The following is a 21,921-nucleotide window of genomic DNA, read 5'->3' as shown; positions in this document are numbered from 1 at the left end:
GCCCTTGCAGAGCACTCGTCCAAGACCAAACATCATGTGTGTTTGGAAGACGCCAAGGTAATTGCAAGAGAAGACAACTATCATAAAAGAAAAATCAGAGAGGCCATTGAAATTATGAAATTTCCTCAGAACCTCAACAGGGACAATGGGAGTGAAATCAGTGGAAATTGGCTTCCTCTCATCAAGCAAATAAGCCCCTCCGGGACCCTTGGAAGCATAGGATCAGAGGAAATAGGGGGTCTTTAATTAATTTAAAACAAATAAATTTAATTAATTTAATTTAATTTAATTAATTCTAAAATAAAAAAAATTAAAATATGAAATTAAACATATCTTCTCAAATGATTAATAATAACCAAAAATAACTTTGATTATGATAGTAAAATTAATTTAATTTAATTTAATTTAATTAATTCTAAAATAAAATAAATTAAAATATGAAATTAAACATAACTTCTCAAATGATTAATAATAACCAAAAATAACTTTGATTTTGATAGTTAAATTAATTAATAAAAATAAGATCTAATTAAGATCTCTCTAATAAATATTAATCAAAATAAAAAAATTTAGAATTATATGAAATTAAAGAAATTTGAATTAATTGAATATGATTAATAATAACCAAAAATAACTTTGATTTTGATAGTTAAATTAATTAATAAAAATAAGATCTAATTAAGATCTCTCTAATAAATATTAATCAAAATAAAAAAATTTAGAATTATATGAAATTAAAGAAATTTTAATTAATTGATTTTAATTAAATTCAATGAGGATTAATTAATCTAAATAAATAAAATAAAATAATTTAATTTAATTTAATCAATTAATTATAGAAAATGAAATTATAAATTAAATATTAATAAAATAAAATAAAAATTACAGCATTAGTATTATAAATTAATTTCTTTATCAATTTTAATTGGTTTTTAATTAAATTCAATGAGGGATATAAATTAATTTCTTTATCAATTTTAATTGGTTTTTAATTAAATTCAATGAGGGACTGATTAATTAATTAAAACCAAAAAAATTTTGTATTATATTAATTAGTCAATTTTTAATCAAATTAAATTAAATTAACATTTAATTTATAAATAAATAAAATATAAATAATTAGAAATTAATAAATCGATTAATTAGATTAATTAGATAAATTAGTTAATTAATTGATTGATTGATTGATTAATTGATAATTGATTAATTAAAGGAAGGCAAAAATAATTTATAAATTAATTTAAATTAAGTAATTAATTAAGTAAAAATAAAAAGAATTAATTAGTTAATAAATGAAGTACAAAATTAATAAAATAAAATAAATTAAACTTATTTGTTCACCTAAACTAATAATGAATAATTAAATGATTAATTAAAGTTTTTATAAAACTTTTATAAATAAATAAAATTATTATAAAAAGAAAAATAATAAATAAAAATAAAATAATAATTAATAAAAATAAAGAATCATGTGTTGGCCTTTATAAAATTAGGGTTCTTGTTTATTTATATCCTGGTCGCAAGGTTCTCTTCTCTCAATAATCTTTCACTCATATTCTATCTGATTTGTCCGGATGATGGACCCCCTTTGGGGTTTGAAACATTGGCAGAATGAACTAGAAACTGTGGATAATCCGGATCATGCCACAAAAAACTTCCACAGAGGCTTAAAATCTAATATGAGTCTATTATGAAGAATGATGTCTGGGAAGTAGTTCCTAAATCCCAGGACAAGATAGTTGTCACTTCTAAATGGCTTTACAAGATAAAGCATGAAGCAAATGGAAGTACGGAAAAGTATAAGACGTGTTTTGTCGCTCGTGGCTTCTCCCAGAAGGAAGGTATAGACTAAGACAAGATATTTGCCCCTGTTGCCAGATATACCACCATCTGCTCGATCATAGCCCTTGTGGCTTCACAAGGATGGAAACTACATCAGATGGATGTCAAGACCGCATTCTTGCATGGTTCAATCAAAGAAGAGGTCTAAGTGGAGCAACCTGAAGCATTTGAGATTTATGATTGAAAATATCATGTATGCGGGTTGAAGAAGGCTCTCTATGGGTTGAAGCAAGCACCCCAAGCATGGTATGAGAGGATCGATAGCTACTTGATGAAGCTGGGATTCACTAGGAATGAAGCCGGTCCTAACCTTTACTTTAAGGTTGAAGATGAAAAACCTCTCATACTGGTGTTGTATGTGGATGACCTCTTTCTAACAGGTGAAGACCCTCTCATTCACAAATGTAAGAGGGATTTGGCTTCTAAATTTTAAATGAAGGACCTAGGACTGATGCACTATTTCCTAGGACTTGAAGTCTGGTAGAAGCCAAGGGAAATTTTCCTATCTCAAGGAAAATATGTGGTGAAGATATTGGAAAGATTCGATATGGTGGACTGCAAGCCTGTTACTACCCCGATGGAGCTTGACTTTAAGAAGTTAAGTGGTAGCACAACTAGACCTGTTTTACGAAATGCCATCGAGTATTGTCAACTCGTCGGAGCATTAATGTTCTTAGTGAACTCCCATCCAAATATATGCTTCGCAGTCAACACATTGAGTCAACATATGGTTGAACCTCACCACATACATTGGATTGGTGCCAAGAATTTATTGAGATATCTTCGTGGCACAATTACTTATGGGTTAAGATACACTGCCAGAGATGTGAGACTACTTGGATACACTGATGCTGATTGGGCAGGCAATGTGGTGGACCGTAAGAGCACTTCTAGGTGCTATTTCTCCCTGGGATCTGCTTCGATATCCTGGATGAGCAGGAAGCAGGATTCAGTGGCTTTGAGCACCGCCGAAGCAGAGTATATTCCTGCTAGCATGGCCTCCTGTGAGGCAGTCTGGTTACGAAAGCTCTTCAGTGAGCTATTTTGATTTGCATTGGATATCACCGTGATCCTATGTGACAACCAGAGTGGGATTCGTTTGTCAGAGAATCCCGTATTTCATGATCGCTCCAAACATATCAATATCAGGTACCACTATATTTGAGATATGGTGCAGTGAGGAGCAATAAGGCTCCATCATATCGGTACAGATGAACAGGTCACCAACATTCTAACAAAGCCCCTAGGAAAGGTCAAATTTTTTACTTTCCGAGAACGACCTAGTGTCGTTCAGAAACCCTCTAATGAGGGTCCTGTATGATGTATGGAGCTCTTGTAGCTCTGGGGGGTGCAGGGTACTTCTTGGAGCGACATATGACCACAGGGTAAAAGAATCAAAACTTTCCCTGTGACACCCCATGGCGACTATGTAGCAGGATGATTAGTTCTCCTGTGAGGTCTGGATGATGTGTTCTCCATGAAGATTGTGTAGCAGGATGATTAGTTCTCCTGTGAGGTCTGGATGATGTGTTCTCCATGATGATTGTGTGCCAAGATGATTAGTTATCCTGTGAGGTTTGGATGATGTGTTCTCCATGACGATTGTGTAGTAGGATGATTAGTTCTCCTGTGAGGACAGGATGATTAGTTCTCTTGTTGAGGCATCCTACCCATGCAGTCTAGGACTCATGGGAAGTACCTCTCATCTGATCAATGAGCAGGGAAATGAGGATAGGGACCATAGTAGTGTCGATGGACACATCACTATATCTACCATACTCCCTATGCTAGGATGACCTTCATTGATCTGGGATCAATGATATTGGTCTGGGACTAGTGGTAGGGGTTGTACCCACTATGACACTGACTTCGGGTCAGTTGAGGACTGGTTTGGGACCAGTGGTACACACTCTGAGACTGACTTTGAGTCAGTGGAGGATGGTATGATACATCCTCGATCATTTCTTCCTCTTCATAATTCGGACAAAGCAGAGCAAAGCAGATCAAAATAGGGTAGATTAGAATAGATCAGAGCAAGCAGAATAGAGCAGAGCAGAGCAGGGGTCAAGCTGTACAGGGCAGTGCATTTGATGGATGAATAGTAGTGACTGACAGACGAATTGCAGATGGAGTTCTCCCTAGTTGAGAGGGAGTGTTAAAATTGGCAACTAGGGCCAAACTCCATGTGGGTCATCTTATTCATGGCTGATAATATTTTTATTAGATTCCTCTCATCGAGAGGTGTAGGATTGATCTAAAGATCATCTGATTCCATCAAGTATTCATGGAGTTATGAATTTATTTACTTGATAAGACAAATTGTCAAGTCGGCCAACAACCTGTGTAGGCTCAGAAGCCCAATAGTCATGTCTATTCATCATCTACGTTTTAGTATAAATAGGAGAGCACTTGAAGTCATTTTGAACACAAACTCTTCATGTGATCTCCTCCTCTCCACGTCTTTAGGTTTTTGGTGAAGGAGAGAGACACTAAGAGTACGCTAGGATAAGTAGATGATGCCCTAGCTGCAGTAGTTGATGCCGCTGATGACAATGATACTGATGCCGCTAATGTCGATGATGTTGATGCCGATGATGCTGATGCCGCTGATGTCGATGATGCTGATGTCGTTGATGCTAATGATGCTGATGCCGATGATACTGATGTTGCTGATGTTTATGATGTTGATGCCGCTAATGTCGATGCCGTTGATGCTAATGATGCCGCTGATGCCGATGATACTGATGCCGCTGATGCCGATGATGTTGATGTCGATGATGTTGATGCCTTTGATGTCAATGATGTTGATGTTGATGCCGCTGATGTCGATGATACTGATGCCGTTGATGCTGATGCCACTAATCTAGGGTTTGCTGCTGATGATATAAATCAGATTTTTGTACTATTTCTCTCTGTTGAATTATTGAAGATAAAAGAATATTTGATCAAAGGGTTTCCCCATATTAGGGTTTGTCCCTGGCTAGCCGCCACATCTTGTGTCTCTTGTCTTGGCTTGTTTTCTGTTGATCGTTTAATGTTCTATCTGCACTTTACTTATGTACATGTGATTGCTAATCTGTGGATAATAATAAGAAAGATAAGTAAACTGCTCTAAGCATAGAACATACCATAATTTAACAGCTTCCATGTGAGCTATAAGGGCCAATCATATCCCTCCACGTGGTCCTCTAAAGGAGAGAGAAAATGGTTTGCCCAACCTTGGTTTTTTTTTTAATTCCTTTGTTAAATAGAATCATCCCCTCCCTAGTGATTTAACATTATATCAGATATGTGATAAACGACTCCTCTTGGACCCACTGATAGCCAATTTGTGATATCAGTGATCCGATGATATCAGTGATCATCGGATCACTGATTTCGCTACATGACCTGCTACCACTTCGGAATAATGGCAATTTGAGATTGCGATCGGCTCATGGTCCGACGATATGCGATTTTCCTTTATATTTGGTCCTTTCCTCCTCGTTTTCTAGGTTTTCAAAGGGTATCTTTGATCCACTTTAACTTTTGATCCCAGAATCCATTCTTGGACTTCCATATACCATTGGAAAGATTTTTTCAAGCACTGTGCAATGGAGAGGGTCTGATTGAGCTTTGATAACTTTTGTGGCTTGATAAATGGCTTCAACTTCACTGTTCTTATGCATTCTAGGGAACTGATAACTTGTAAAGCAATAAGTGACAACAAGGACAAATTTTTTTATGTAAGTAAGGCCAAAATTGAGGAAGATCTAGGGCCTAATATTGCCTATAAGTTTGACAATGTTTGACTTAATAAATCAACTCTCAAATGTGTTTTAGTACTTTGTTTTATTTTTTGTTTTAGTTCCATTTATGGAATCCACCGATAGTACATTTTGAGTTAAGGTGTTTCATCCAAATAGTAATATTTCTTCATCTCTTTTGGAGCTTTGAATTCAAATTCCATACCTTGCTTCCTTGCTCTTTGTTTTATAATAACCAATATGCTTGTGGAATTTTACTTACTTTTTCCTTTATTTATGTGGAAAAATAGATGGAGTTGTTTTATAAAATTGCTACTGGTGAAGAGAATTCTATAATTGGCATGGTTAGGTGTTGAGAAGATTGTACATTTGTTGAAATCCGTGATGAAATTGTGGATGATGAAATTGTTGGATACCCTTTTGATTTTATCCAGGATGGATTAACTTTAAATCCCAAGCAAGAGAAAAAAATGGAAATTTAATACAACACTTTTAGGCATCAAGAGGAAACTAGGCACATTTGATGTGGAAACAAAGGGTTCAAATGTAGTGGAAACAATACCAATATTTGAAAACATTGAAGTGAATGTGGAGGGACCTATGCATAAACAACCAAGAGTTGGGAACGTGTCTTTTCCAGTGGAACAATCCATAGTTTTTGATCCTAGTGTATTGGTATCTTGGGAAAAAAAGTGAAAAGTTTAATGGAAGAGTTTGTCAATGAGAAAATTACTTTCAAAGTATATTCATAAAAGGGAGAATCTAAAATAAAGATCCATTGTGAAATTTGTGGCATTGATTATGGAACATGTGATGAATCCTTGGAAGCATGAACAATGTGCAACTTCAAAAACCATTATATGAAAACAGGGGCCCATAAACAACGCCTTTCAATGCCAAGTGGTAGTGAAATTCCTTCATGTAACGAAGTACAACAAACAATGATGGTTGGAGATCAATTTCATATTGATCAAGCAATCAAACTTCTAGATGATTTCAACAAGACACAATAGCCTAATTTGTTCAGGGTGGTGGAAGCAACACTTGTAGACTATAAGGACATGAAAAAAGTGAGAGTGGAATGTACACGATGGAATAAATGGTTTTGTTTACAGCCGAAAAGTGGTAATGTTTTCAATTCTCTAAATGAACACATGAAATCAAAGAAGCACACTATTACTACTACAAATGTGGCTTCACATTAGGAGATTGGGCTGAGTGGCACAATTGGGAGACCCAAGAAGCCTACCAATGATAAGTCCCAACAATGTTTGACTAGGTTCTTGGTCCCATCATCACCATCAGTATTACATAGGGGTTCTACAAGTGCAATCCTTCTACTTCATGTGTGTTAATTAACAACTTAGACTAACCTTGAATATGAATTTATATATTATTTTATTTATCTTACTTCAAATTTATTTGTTTTTTATTGTGTTTTCATCTTATTATAGCTCAATTATCTCCCTTTTTACTACAATGTTGGGGGTATTGGTATCCTTATATTGATAGAAATGGGGATAGATTGGAAACAAATGTCCTAATGGATGATCAAAGGGGTGGAAAATTATGGGCCATAGAGAAGCATACTAAGATCATGCTATGTTATGAGGGTATTGAATGTCGTATTGATGGTACATATAGGCATATTCATTGCCATAGGGCTTCTGAAATAGGGATCCCATTTGATTCATTAACATGCATATTTTATAAGTTGGTTCCAGAATGTGATGACTTCAGGATGTGATTATATCATGAATCAATGTGCACCAATAAAAGAAGTGAACAAGATATAGGAAAAGGTAGAATACTAGACTATTTGGCTCAAAATGAACTGAAGAATGCTGCAAGGGTTACAAATGCTAATCATAGATCAACAATGCGATCTCTTTGGTGGGAGAGGACAAAGGTTGCTACACTCTCTGTTAGAATGAGATCCATAAAGGAAAATTTTCTTGAATCAACAAAAAGGAAGGATGTCTTTGGGTTTTGCAAGGATGTGTGTGAGGAACATAAGCAAGGACAATTACAAGGTAAAGATGCAGTTTGGGAATTTGTCAAGGATATCTTTCATAACTTGATGCATGAAAAAGCAGGGAGAAGGTATATCACATCCACAAAATCCTTTTATGAGATGATCAAGTTATGGGGAGGTCCTAGATTACATAGCTTTATTAGCTTGAATCTAGATGGTCCTTCAATATCTAACTTAAAGGCAAGTTAGAAAGTCAACATCACATATCCCAAGGGAGCACAAGCACATTTTTGAGGCAGCCGAAAAATTTTATGCTTCTTATAAAGCCAAGCATTGTATAGATGACCCAATTCTTGTATTGCTTGTTGAAGATGAAACATTTGTGAAAAGCTATGTTAGGTGGGTAGTTGATCTGAATAGAAAATGGCATCAACCCATGGTATTCATCCACCCATGTTATTCATCCACCCATGGTATTGTAAGTGACATCCACCCATGGTATTCATTCACCCATGGTATTGTGACATCCACCCATGGTATTGTGACATCCACCCATGATATTCATTCACCCATGGAATTGACCCATGATATTGTAATTGAAAAAGACTATAAGTAACAAGTCGCATTTTGTAAAAGGACAGATTGTCCAGCACAATGTAGCCTTTATAGTTATTATCAGTTACAATACCACGGGTCAATTCCATGGGTGAATGAATACCATGGGTGTATGTCACTTACGATACCATGGGAATGTAGTCGCCACATCTCTTCTCAGAGATAAGCTACCATTTCCCTAGCTGGTTATATTTGTAATTTGTTGCGTTCCTGTTTAAATCTGGATCAGTGGTATCAGAGCAGTCTGATTTTTCTTTGTTTTTCTTTGCATGTCCCCAACAAAGTTGGGATATAAGGAGTTAGGGCTTGAACTGGTTGAAACTTTGCAAGACTAGCCTCACAAATCCCGATGGCCTCCCATGGCGGATGAAAAGAAAGACAAGGGATTTAAATAGGAATGCAACAAATTACAAATATAACCATACATACAGAGATGCAACAGAAATATTACTTCATTTCATTACTGTAAAATACTGAAATATGCTTACAAACAAAAATGGAAATAAACTAGCTAAGGCGATGATAGCTTATCTCTGAGGAGAGATGTGGCGGCTACATGCCTCTGAATTGAGTTACAATGAGGCTCAAGGGCCTTTTTATTATTTAACAATAAGAGAAAACCCTAAACAACCAAAAACCCTAACCTGAGGATATGTAACACCAACAGTTTATGGGCCCCGTTGGGGTGAGTTGGACAACCAACTTCCCGGGGTCGCGACTTGGTTATATTATCTCCGTTTGACGCGCATGCTAACCCATTGGAAATATCTCTCCGAGGGCTAGGACGAAAAAGACAATTTTAAAGACAAAATCGCTGGCAGTAGATTCCCAAATAAATGTCATTTAGGGCCTCAAAACGGCTATGTAAGATTAGGACCCGAAAAACTGCTAAAAATAGTAAATTGTGCTACAATCAAGGAAACTGAAAAACTGAAAGAAACAATGGTGGGGCTCCAAGTGGAATTGGCGGGTGGCCACCAATATCCACTTGGATCATTCCTCCCCCATTAGGAAGAAATGGTTCCCATTGAGTTCAGTTCCTCCCTGAGATGAGGAAAATTCTATTGAACTTGGTCCCAGGTGAGCTACTTACCCTAGTGAAGGAGTTGGCCTGCTTTGACAACTCGATACAGTTGGATCTGCTGCTGGTGAGTGTGCTTGATCTATGTGTCCATGATCCGATCAGTTGCATCTTGTTCCATGCAACCTGGATTTAACTCTATTGGTGTGAATTGTTCTGCAATGTCAGATGTATCTAGTAATGGTTGAAAGTATGGCCGAAGGCGGTCCACATTGAACACTGGGTGCAGGCCAAGGAATGGGGGAATGTTAATCTCAAATGCAATGTCTCCCACATCCTTGGTGATGGTGTAAAGACCATATCAAGGTGGTTTGAGTTTCTGATAGGCTCCGGTAAGGCGTACCTTTTGCAAATGCAACTAGACTTTGTCGCCCACCTAAAGCTTGTGTGGCAGCCGAAGTTGATCATGTCATTGCTTGTACTTGGAATTTGATTTCTCTAGAATGTCATGGACGTGCTGGCGGATATGTTGGATGTGCTCAATGAAGTTGTTTGCCTTATTTGTTTCGTACTAGACATGAACCGAATCTGCTTGAGTAGCTGCAATTGGCATGGCCACATCAATGGGACATAGTGGCTGGAATCCCAAGCTCACCTGAAAAGGGTTATGGCCAGTCGAGCTGTGGAGAGCCCAATTATAGCTATGCTGAACATAAGGGAGGCTCTCATCCCATGTGCGTGGACGCTTTGAGTTGTACATGCACAGAATGTGTACGATCATCTTGTTGACAACCTTTGTTTGGGGATGGAAGGTTGTGGACTTAGTGAGTTTCATGTCCAGCATCGACCAAAGACTGGACCAAAATGTACTAAGGAACCTGCTGTCTCAATCTGAGATGATAGACTATGGGATCCCAAAGTGTACCCACACTCGTTCAAAGAAGAGTTTAGCAGTGGCTTCTACTGTGATATTCTTCTTGCAGGCCGCCATAATGGCCATCTTTGAGAACCTGTCGACGACCACAAAAACACAGTCATTTCCATGCTTAGTAGAAGGAAGGCCCGACATGTAATCCATGGAGATGGATTCCCAAGGTTGACTAGGGGTTGGCAACAGGGTATAGAGGCCTTGCTTCTTGATGGTCGGTTTGGCAATGGCGCAGGCAGTGCAGGATCTGATGTACTTCCTGACATCCTATCGAAGATTCAGCCAATAGAAATACTTCTATAGTACTGCCACCATTTTCTTGACCCCGAAATGCCCAGCAACCTGACTGTAGTGTGCTTCCCAAATCATCTTGGCACGCTCTCTTGAAGGAACACAAAGGTGACCCAGGTGGCATAACAAGGCATCCTGGAGGTGAAAATATGGAATATGTTGACCCTCCAAGAGTGTCTGGTATGTGTGGCCAAATTTTGGGTCGCTTTTGTAGAGAAGTGGCCAATCTGAAGTCTCGTGCCCAGAACGGTGGTTAATGCTAAGATCGGTGGTCGACTGAGGCAATCTGCAACATTATTGGTGTTGCCCCTCTTATACTTGATATTCAAATGGAACTGTTGCAGGTATGTGGACCACTTCTGATGGCGATCATTCTGCAATTTCCCTTGGGTCTGTTTGAACTGCAGGGGGCGGTGGTCTGTGTGGATGACGGTTTCCTTCCCCAAAATGTAATGCTTCCATTGTCGGCAGGCCTGCATAATGGAATACATCTCTTTGTCATAAGTGAGATACTTCTGGACTGTGTCTGAAAGTGTCTCACTATGATAAGCCACTGGATGCCCGTGTTGAGTAAGTACTACCCCAATAGCATAGTCGAAGGCATCTGTCTCGATCTCAAATGGTTTTTGCAAGTTTGGTAATGCGAACACAGGTGCTGAGAAGAGGTGATGTTTCAACTTTGTGAACGCCTTCTCTTGAGATTCAGACCAAAAGAATTTTTCTTTCGCTCCTCCCTTTGTGACTTGACTCAAGGGCCAAGTGATATGAGAAAATCCCAACACGAACCTGCGATAGAAGTTGGCAAGACCCACAAAGTTGCGGAGCTCTGTCAGAGTGGTTGGAGATGGCTAATCTTGAATGACTTGAATCTTGTCTCGATCCACATGCACCCCCCGTTCATCAATAATATATCCCAGATACTGAACTTGGGTCATTCCAAAAGTTCATTTCTCCAAATTAGCACATAACTTGTGTTGTCGTAGTTTTGGGAGAACCTGTCGGATGTGGTGGAGATGCTCTTCCCAACTCTGGCTAAATATGAGGATGTCATCCAAGTATACCACTACAAATGATTTGGTGAATGGCTGCAAGATGTCATCCATTAGCCTCATGAAGGTTGTAGGAGCATTCGTCAACCCGAAAGGCATAACCAACCATTTGAAAAGGCCCTCCTTGGCTTTGAAGGCAGTGTTCCACACATTGGAGGGTTCGATTGGTACTTGGTGATATCCTGACTTCAAATCAATCTTGATGAAATATTTTTCCCCCTTCAGTTGGTCCAAGAGGTCATCAATCCGTGGGATCGGGTACCTATTCCTGACAGTGATCTTGTTCAACGCCCAATGGTCAATACAGAGTCTCCAAGTCCCATCCTTCTTCTGTACCAACATGATCGGGCTCCCACAGGGTGATGAACTTGGACGAATGTGACCTTTCTGCAGTAGCTCCTGAATCTTCCTCTTGATTTCATCGCTCTCCAAAATAGAGCGTCGATAGATTGGTCCATTAGGCAGTGGTGCACCTGGGGTCAGATCGATGGAGTGCTTGACCTGACAGTGTAGAGGAACCCCTGCGGGGGAGGTGAAGATGTCCTCATACTCCTCCACGACCTTTTCCATCTGTAGTTGTCATGCGGAGGGGCTCTGTCTAGAGTTTGTGGCCACTCTCTTCTTCTTTCCTTGAGGGCATATCATCAGGAAAACAAATTTCCCAGTTCTGGAAATGAGCTTACTGCATTGTTTTGCAATAACCAAAGAGATGGCGGTAGGTGGTGCTAACTCCGGTATCCTGTACAACTTATTTCCCAAAGTAACAATAACAGCACGAGGCCTTGATTCATACATAGCATGTCGCTTCCGCAAGTATGGTTGGCCTAAAAATACATCACAAACATCAAGGGGAGAAGCATCACACAATACCTCATCCGTGAAGGGCTTGATGTTGTATGGAAGGCGACACTAATGGCTCACGCGAAGATCCCGTCCTTGGTGAAGCCACCCGATGGTGTACGGTTGTGGATGTGTTGTGGTCAGTAAGCCCAGCTGCTTCACGACCTCTGCCGAAATGAGGTTCTTTTGGCTCCCGCTATCAACAATAAACTGTAGCGGGGAGACCTTTACCCACATCTGGGAGTGAAAGAGGCACTCCTCCTCCTCTTGATCTTCGGTTCCTCCTTTTGGATCTTCGTGGTGGCAACGATGGTGTTGGGTTCCACATCGATAATCTACTTCCCTTTGTCATTCCCCTTGTCGAGTTTTGACTCAAAGTTGGAACATGAATCTGATTCTGAAACCTTTAGCTCGACCACCGGTGACTGCTTGGCTTGACACTCACTTGTGTTGTGAGTGGAGCTCTTATGGAACTCACATCACTTTCCTGTGTCCTTTTCCAGCTTCGCAGCGCTGCTCTTTACTTGCAACTTTGGTGGGTTGTCTTGGGCCACCCCACCTTGGCTTTGTCCTTTGTTCTAGGGTTTGGGGGAAACTTTCCCTTACTTTGGATTCGAAGATCCAAAGTCTCGCTTCTTCTGTTTAAACTTTTTCTCAATCTTAACAGCATATCGATGTGCCGTGCCGAGCGAGGAGATGTTTAGGAATTCTATTTCATCCTGGATGTACCTATGCAGGCAGTCGCAGTATATGAGTACACAATGGTGCTCAGAATCCTTGATACCCAACTTTGTGCGAAGGGTATGGAAAATATTGGTGAACTCCAGCACGTCTGGGTCCCTTCCTTGCCGCAGCCTAGTCCACTTTATGTATTGATCCTCATAGCTTCTGACAGGGTAGTACTGCTCCTTGATGGTAGCCCAGAATGAATTCCAAGTGGGTGCGGCTGAAAACAATGAGGCCGTACTTTCATCCTTTTGCTCGCTATAGGTTTCACACCAGTCCTTGACGAGGGGGGCGGCTTTGAGAAGAGCGAAAGTAATCTTTTCCTGACCAAAAAAATCATGAACAGAAAAATACCCTTCTAGCAAATTTAACCATTTATCTACGTCGTCTACATCTATCTGACCATCAAATATGGGAATGTCAAAATTAACTTGTACCTTAAAGGGTGTGGTGCTTCCAAAGTAGCTGCTGGAAGTAGATGTGTCACCCCTGGGTAGCCGCTGAAGGATCTGGGAAAAGTTGTCCATCATCGAGTTCCTTTGTCTCTCGAGAGTCTCTTCGAGCAAGATGTTGATAGGATCTCTTGCCCCCTCATCTTTCTTTTCATCCTCCATGGGAGGTTGTCAGGATTTGCGAGGTTGGTCTTGCAAAGGTTCGACCAGTTCAATCCCTAACTCCTTATATCCCGACTTCATTGGGAACATGCAAACAAGGATAGAGAAAGAGTAGACCGCTCAGTTACAATACCACAAGTCAATTCCATGGGTGAACGAATACCATGGGTGAATGAATACCATGGGTGGATGTCACTTACAATACCATGGGAAAATTCTATGGGTCGATGAATACCATGGGTTGATGCCATTTTCTATTCAGATACCATGGGTCCAATTCTTTTTTTCCTGGGGCACTGCCCTAGACCTCATGTACAGGGGCTATCGCTCCCTTGCATACCCCATGATAGGGGAGGCAGACCCCCCCTGTGACCCCCTTTGTTGTGTTCAACACAACGTATAGGGGGGGATACCGCGCCCCTTAATGTGCCCCGCACAATGTATAGAGGGGCTACTGCCCCATTGTGACCCTCCCGCATGTGTGGTTGTCGTGGAAAGAATATAACACACACCCAACATGTTCAGAGGTGTTTGAAAGAGTTGAGAAGTACATTAAGTGGAAAGTTAGAGAGGACACTCACTACAAAGACTTATCTAATTATTGTCGCTAACTACATTGACATATTTATGTCTCATAGTTTGAGCCTTTGGGAAAGGCTACGAAATGCTTCACGAGTTCACCATTTCTTCAAATTATGGTTATGTTGGGTAAAAAAACAATATCATACTAATGTTATCATAAATTTCATCCGCAGAGAGGCATATCAAGATGTGAAAAATTCTTTCCATTTTGCAGTTTTGTTGATGAGATTGTTTCGAGATCATGACTCTAACTTTCCATGTGTTTTGCACCTAACTGGGTCAGATGTATGTTAGAACTTCTTTAGTAAATTTGGTGGGATGGTTGGAGTGTAGAGGGCCTATGATTTCACTGACTTGCTTCATGTTGTTGGAACCCTTAATAGAGTTGCTGAAGAAGAATAAAATCCCCAAGGGCTTCATTTTTAATAAATCTCATAAGAAGAAATAAAGCATTTGGAATAGATTGCACTAAGAAACAATACAAAACATTGACATATTGTCACAATATGATTCAATACCCACATATGCTAAAATTGTAGAAGCCCTTAAGATTAGATTGAAGGATGCATAAGACATTTTATCAACTCTTAAAATGCAACCAGAAAATCACACTCAATCTTCTTGGTGGGTTAAATCATGGACAGAGGATCAAAATTATCCAACATTCCAAAATTTGGATGAACTATTTGATGATTCTCCACCGAGTTGTTCTAACTCTATATTCCAATCTTCATCATCATTGGTACACAATGAAAGTGAATTACAAATAATGGAAAGTGAATGGAGACACGAGTTGGATGAAATTTTAGATTCCATTGATGAAAATGTAAGAAAAACGATAAAACCAGTGGTGGATCTTGATGGTAAGGATATGTTTAAATCATGTTTGGTTAGTCAGTTGAATGGAAATCTGACATTATCCAAAGTTAGGTTGACGAAAGTGAGAAATGGGGTTTACTTTAGGCAATATGGGAAGGCTCCACAAAAGGGTGTTTCAATTGGTTTTGGAATTGGATTAGATTGTGGGGTGTTGTTTGAAGGCAATTCAATTCCCCCCACTGAACATACTGCAAGAAAATGTGTTCCTCAAAGTACAAAACAAGGTGTTTCTTATGGAACATGGTCATTGGAAGGGTTCAAAGAATAAGGAATAAGGATGGTAATAGGGTGTTTGATTACGATAATGGCATCGACCTTTTGGATAGATTAGAAGGCATTGAGCTTCAGTAATGTTGGTATAGTAGAATAAAGGGGTAGTGCATGTATAAGTATGATTTGACGGATCATGCTTTTGTACAACTTGAATCTATTATCACAATCGCAAAATTATCATACAATGATAGGAATGTTACATACAAATTAGAAGAAAATGATTACAATTTTTTTTTAGATTTTGTGAAAAATTTGAACAAGGTTGATTTTCAAAACATTCTACTTTCACTTTCCTTATGTATTTCCATATGTTGGATCATTTATAAATAATTATTGGTTGTATTTTTGTTGATTTGTTTGTATGAATCTAATGTTAATTTTGTACTTTTTGGTTTTAGGTCTAGTGAATAGTTCAAATGGTGAATGTTTGGGATAACTCAACCTTTTTTTGCTACTTTCTTTTTGGTGTAAGTTTCTTTCACTAACCATTCATCTTTTTGTAGTTGTGTTTCATTCAAACATTAATTTGGTATTTCCTCCATAAAAATAATAGAATTACATACCTATATAACTATATGTACCCCTTACCTCAACACATATATACAATTTGGAGATAAGGGTATCCCTTACCTCAACACTTGTGTTGGATGCCTTCTACTGTGGTTCCTCTGAAGTTGGTCCATTTAATCATGAAAAGCAAGAAGAGGTGGTTCCTTTTTCATGAATATGTTTTGCAGATAAGTATGTGGTTCTTCTCACTAATGTTAACATTTTCCTTGAATTTTTAGATTAATGGTTCGCTTCCTAGAAAGGATATCAAGGATCTGATGGCACGAACTTCAATCAAGATGGTTTTTGCTCACTCAAGTCAATAGATTTACACCAGAGCAATGTCTAACACATGAAATGCATTTTATTTTGAATTTTTATGTGGTAGTTGGATTTCCTATTTTTTAAATTGGACATATAAATCAGAGTCTGTAGTTCAAATGTGCCATCAAAGTCTTTTTGGAAGTATTTATATTTTGACCATACGCATGGGGTCTACAACAGTTAAATTGCACTTGGTTATTATTGACAATTGAGTCCTCAATCATATTTTTGGCATTTCCTTTCAATGCTTTCATGAAATGACATTAATATTAATTACTATATGTAAAGGCTTTTGGACATATGATGGTAGTTTGTTTTTAAATTGTTTGCAACTTTATTGAGATATGTGCTTCTAGTAGATTGGAAGGGTGATGGCACTTTGCTTTCTTATTTTTGTCTACATTGATATATATGTGTTTGATGGGCCTTGCAACGTGTGCGTCTGATCCAAGGGGTATTTTAAGGTGAATGGTATCTGATTTTTTGTAACTTTTGGATTGACAAGAATTGGATAAGGTGAACAGTATGCAAATTTTAATTGATTTTATTTTTCCAAAGAAAGAATGCATAAGTTTCTATTTCATGGTTTGGGAAAGGAATAACATAGCAAAGTGCTTATAACATGCCATCTCACTTCCAAAAAGGAAAAGAAGCCCACCTGGTGGCCACTTTTCATGAAGATTGAAGATTACATTAAATAGGAGACAATAAACTCGGATATATGAGCACTGGGAATTACTTCCTTGCCATTTTTCTATGTATTATTGTACAACTGACCCACCCACTTTCTCTGATCTCTCTCTAGCTTTCTCCTTGAGAAATTTATACTTGTAAGGAAATGCAAAATACATACATGACACTGAGAATCAGGTATAAATGCAAAAAGTTTGAAAAGCACTTCAATGAAGTGGTAATCTAAACTTTTAGAAGGTGACCATAAAGGATTACCAAGAAGCCATTGACTAACAAACATAATGGAGCATAGACCATTCAGTAGACTTTCCTTTAAACAAACAGATAAATCTCTGCTCCAATTTTTTCCAACCAAGTACCTTATACTCTGAAGTGTTTTTGTAAGGATTTCACCCACATCATGATTCTTCTCTCTTTTTTGTTCCACTTTTTCATCTTTATTGTTTGGTTTGGAGAATTAAACCATATAATCATTGTCTTTATGTAAACAACATCCTTGTCATATAAGAGATGACCCAAGTATGTATTGATGCATAACTAACTTTATATTTTCACGCATCCCTTCTTTTTAACATCATTTAGATCAAAATGTGTAAGAACACTCATAACTTTGGGAAATCCATGAACTTGAAGAATGTTAAAGAGCTCAAAGGTTTTCATTTAAAAACCATAACATCCATCTATGAGAAGCAAAAAAAAGCCAACAAATTTGGTTGCATCAATCATAGAACCCATATCATTTGAACACTCCATGAGTTGTAGTGGTAGTTGTGTTCCCTGCTATAAAAATTATTGGACCACACATGTATGAAGGATTATGTTGGGTTGTAATTCTTTACAAGTGATTCTATAACTAGAGACCTTCCTAACCTTTGGAGGACCCTGCACCACAATTCCATAGGGAGATGATTCTCTAGTAGAATGGCCGACTACAGGTGATGAAGTCGATGTTGATTTTTCTCTAATGCAATTGAACGTAGATGATTTACCTTCAATGAAGACTTAAAAAACAAATTGCTTGGGATTATGCTTGTCACATGATAATCCATGCTTCTTTTTGTTTGTTTTCTCTTTTTCCTTTAAATATAGTCCAAATTGATGAGCTCTATGGTCCTTGTGAGATTGTTGTTTCTTTTATGTAATCTTTGAATTTTTTTGCAAAAGGGATTCTAATTACTTGTTAATATCAAGCTTCTTCCAACATTGTGATGGCTTTCTATGAAACTTCTATAGTAAATATGATGTCTAAAGTTGCAAAAACTGTCTCTGGGCTCCTCTGACCATCTAGATTTTAGAAAATTGGATCTGAATAGAAATGGAATCACTGCAAATGCCGAGTGTAGAAATCTTAATGAAAGAACAGAAAAGAAATCCAAGATAATTCTTTCAAGGTAAAATATTTCATTTCACAGTTTAGCCACGTTTCCATTAAAACAACAGTTGAGTTAGTCTTGAAAATCATGGCATGCCCATTGTCTTGGTTAAAGTTGATGCTAATGAAGAAACAAATAAAGATTTGGCTAGTGCATATGATGTCATGGGATTTCCGAATTTGAAGATCCTTCAAAAGGTAGGGTCAAGTGTTCAAGAATATAAAGGTCCTCGTGAAGCATAAGATATTGTGAAGTACTTGAAAAATTAGGTTGGCACTGCATCTGTGGAAATCAATTCTTTAGAAGAGGCCACTATCCTTGTTGGTGATAAGAAAGTATTTATAGTTGTAGTGTTCTCACACTTTTAGGGCGAGGAATGTACCAATTTCAATACTGTTACAAAGACATTACGTTCATATTATGATTTTGGTCATACATTCGATGCTAAAATCCTTCCTTTGAAGGATTCTGCAATAAACCTACCATTTGTTCAGTTGTTTAAGCCTTTTGATGAGTGATATTCTAACTCTTAGGATTTCAATGTTGATTCATTAGAGAAGTTTGTCAAAGAAGCTAGTATACCCCTTGTAGCAGTTTTGACTAAGGACCTTGATAGTCATCCTCACGTAATCAAATTATTCAATAGACCAAATGCCAAGGCCTTTTTTTAAAATTTTACTGCAGACAGTGCAGAGGAATTCAAAGCCACACATCAAGAGTTAGCAAAATCTCATAGAGTAAAAGGATTGAAATTTCTCCTCACTAATCTTGAGGCTAGTCAAGGTGCTCTATAGGTGTCACATGCACACTGTGAATATTACTTGTTTGTTTCCTTTACAGGGTTCTCTTGAAGCTCACTTGAATTAAAAGCATGCTTAGTTTAGAATAAGAATGACACATTCACTATTTCACTTATTCCAATTACATAAGTTTCATTAGTAAGAATTTGTTTGAACTTTGTAGACTTGTGGGAACTTTTTCATTCTTCATTGCATGATATTTTTATTTTTTTAATATGAGTCTGTATTGACTTTTCTGGTATGCTCATGTAGGAACATATTGGGAACCAAGGTTATGCTTATCTCAACATGTTGGGTGTCCTTGGTTTTGTTACATTTTTTTTTAGACCATCCTCTGATGCATTAGGTTTGTTAAAGCTTCTTTTTATAATGTGAGAACAATTGTATTTGTTGCAAGTTCGTAAAACTATGGTTCATGTCATTCACTCTATTTGCATAAAGGAAAGTGAGGTTCTCTTTGATATGAAATTAAACAAGAACAGAACCAATTACAGATATAATCATAAATATAAAGATGCAATAGAAAAACACTTCATTTCATTAATATAAAAATATAGAACTATGCTTACAAACAAAATAGAAATAAGATAGTGGTAGCTTATCTCTGAGAAGATATATGGCAGCTACATGCCTCTAAACTGTGTTAAAATGAGGCTCAAGCCTATTTATTATTGGAAAACATGAGAAAACCCTAAACAACCAAAACCCTAACCCCAGGAGATGTAACACCAAGAGTTTGTGGGCCCCGTTGGGGTTAGTTGGGCAGCCAACTTCCTAGGGTCATAACTTGGTCATATTATCTGTGTTTCGCGTGTGTGATACCTTTTTGGAAAGGTATCTTCGATTACCACAAGTTTCACTGCAAGCCCTTACCTACAAATATGGGCCTATTGCGGACCCCAAAAAACACCGTTTAGGGGGTCAAAACTGCTCTGGAAGTTCAGGACTCGAAAAACTGCTAAAAATAGTAAACGCTGAAATGAACAAGGAAACAGATGAAACTGACTAGGGGGTCTAGGTGGAATAGGTGGGTGGCCACCAATATCCACCTGGATCACTCTTACAACTTGGGGTAGAATATATGTGACATGTTCATGTATCATGCTAATAAACCAAAATGAAATAAAGGTTGACATTTGGTGTCTAATTCTGGCAAATTTTAGCCTGGTGGGTTAGCTAGTGGTTCAGTGTTGTGGCATGCAGGAGGTCTCGGGCTCAAGTCAACCATTACCATATCAACTAGGGATCACCACACTGTCATGACCATTAACCATGGCTTATGCCACCCAATGTTACTCACAAAATTGACAAATTACCTAGCCATGGCCTTGTTGGTGGTGCTGAAAGGTCCTATACCAGGGTTAGCTAGGGACTGTGAAACTCAGTGAAATGATCATTTACATGTTAGTCCACGATTGTGATTTTTTTATCCCAATTGATATTTCAAATGTCAATATCTTCAAGGTGTCAAGAAGCACATTACAAAGGGTTTTTTATTTTTATTTTAAAGTGCGTAGAAAGTGATTGTTTTGTTGAAATTAATATGAATTTCCATTTGTTTAAGTCAATAATTTCTTGATAGACACTTTGATGATTGTTCTCTTCCAATTCCTTGTCCACTTAGTGTTGAACCAAATCCAAATAGTGACATTAGGCATCCTGTCTCTTTCCTAAGTAAAATAGTAAATTACATTGGCCACCCTGTACTTGCTGTGAATATTTTTGTAAGCCAGAATTGTGTTTGCATCGTCTAACACATGAAATGCATTTTATTTTGAATGTTTATGTGGTATTTGGCTTTCCAATTTTTAAATTGGACATATAAATTAGAGTCTATAGCTCAAATGTGCCATCCGAGTCTTTTTGAAAGTATTTATATTTTGGTCATACACATAGGGTCTACAACAATTAAATTGCACTTGGTTATTATTGACAATTGAGTCCTCAATCATCTTTTGGGAATTTACTTTCAGTGCTTTCGCTAAATGACATTAACACTAATTACTATCTGTAAAGACTTTTGGACATGTGATGGTAGTTTGTTTTCAAATTGTTTGCAACTTTATTGAGATATGTGCTTCTGGTAGATTGGAAGGGTGATGACACTTTGCTTTCTTATTTTTGCTTACATTGATATATATGTGTTTGATGGGCCTAGCAACGTGTGCATCTGATCCAAGGTTATTTTAAGGTGAATGGTATTTGAGTTTTTGCAAATTTTAGATTGACAATAATTTGATAGGGTGAATGGTATGCAAATTTTAATTGATTTTATTTTTCCAAAGAAAGAATGCATAAGTTTCTATTTCATGGTTTGGAAAAGGAAAATACATAGAAAAGTGCTTATAGCATGCCATATCACCTCCAAAAAGGAAAATTAGGCCACTTGGTGGCCACTTTTCACAAACTTTCATACATAATATACCTATGATCTCTCCCGGGAACACAACTAGAAGAAAAAAATATGCTTTGATGAGCGAGGCAAGTTGTCAATGGGAGAAGAAGATGAGGAACAACCAAAGAACATAAAGTACTTCTGATTTATTGTTGTCACGTTTTCCTTGTAGCATAATGCTTTATTATTGTATGCAGATAGATTGTTGACAAGCTTTGGAATGTGAGCCATATCTTTCACAACAAGTCTCCCACTCCCTCACATGCCCTTCCTCCTCCAAAACCTTTGATAAGGTAGCTACTGCAATAATGTTGTCGAGCCTCTGATGTTATTAATGTGTTGTGGTAAATCAAGGTACCAATATATATAGTTGAGATAGCTCCGAAGCACTTGTGGGGAGCTCTTG

At 37.7% G+C, this 21,921-nt stretch overlaps 1 pseudogene; it reads left to right on the top strand.

The window, feature by feature from the left end:
* The window catches only part of LOC149154076 (protein disulfide-isomerase-like), a 171,645-nt pseudogene extending 152,654 nt beyond the window's left edge, over positions 1-18,991 (top strand).
* The last annotated feature ends 2,930 nt before the right edge of the window (positions 18,992-21,921 follow it).

Source organism: Pinus tabuliformis, chromosome 9 (assembly GCF_031772625.1).
Source record: "Pinus tabuliformis cultivar Carrire ecotype Pingquan chromosome 9, CPIR1, whole genome shotgun sequence".
Taxonomy (NCBI): domain Eukaryota; kingdom Viridiplantae; phylum Streptophyta; class Pinopsida; order Pinales; family Pinaceae; genus Pinus; species Pinus tabuliformis.
This window is presented reverse-complemented; position numbering and strand designations above follow the sequence as displayed.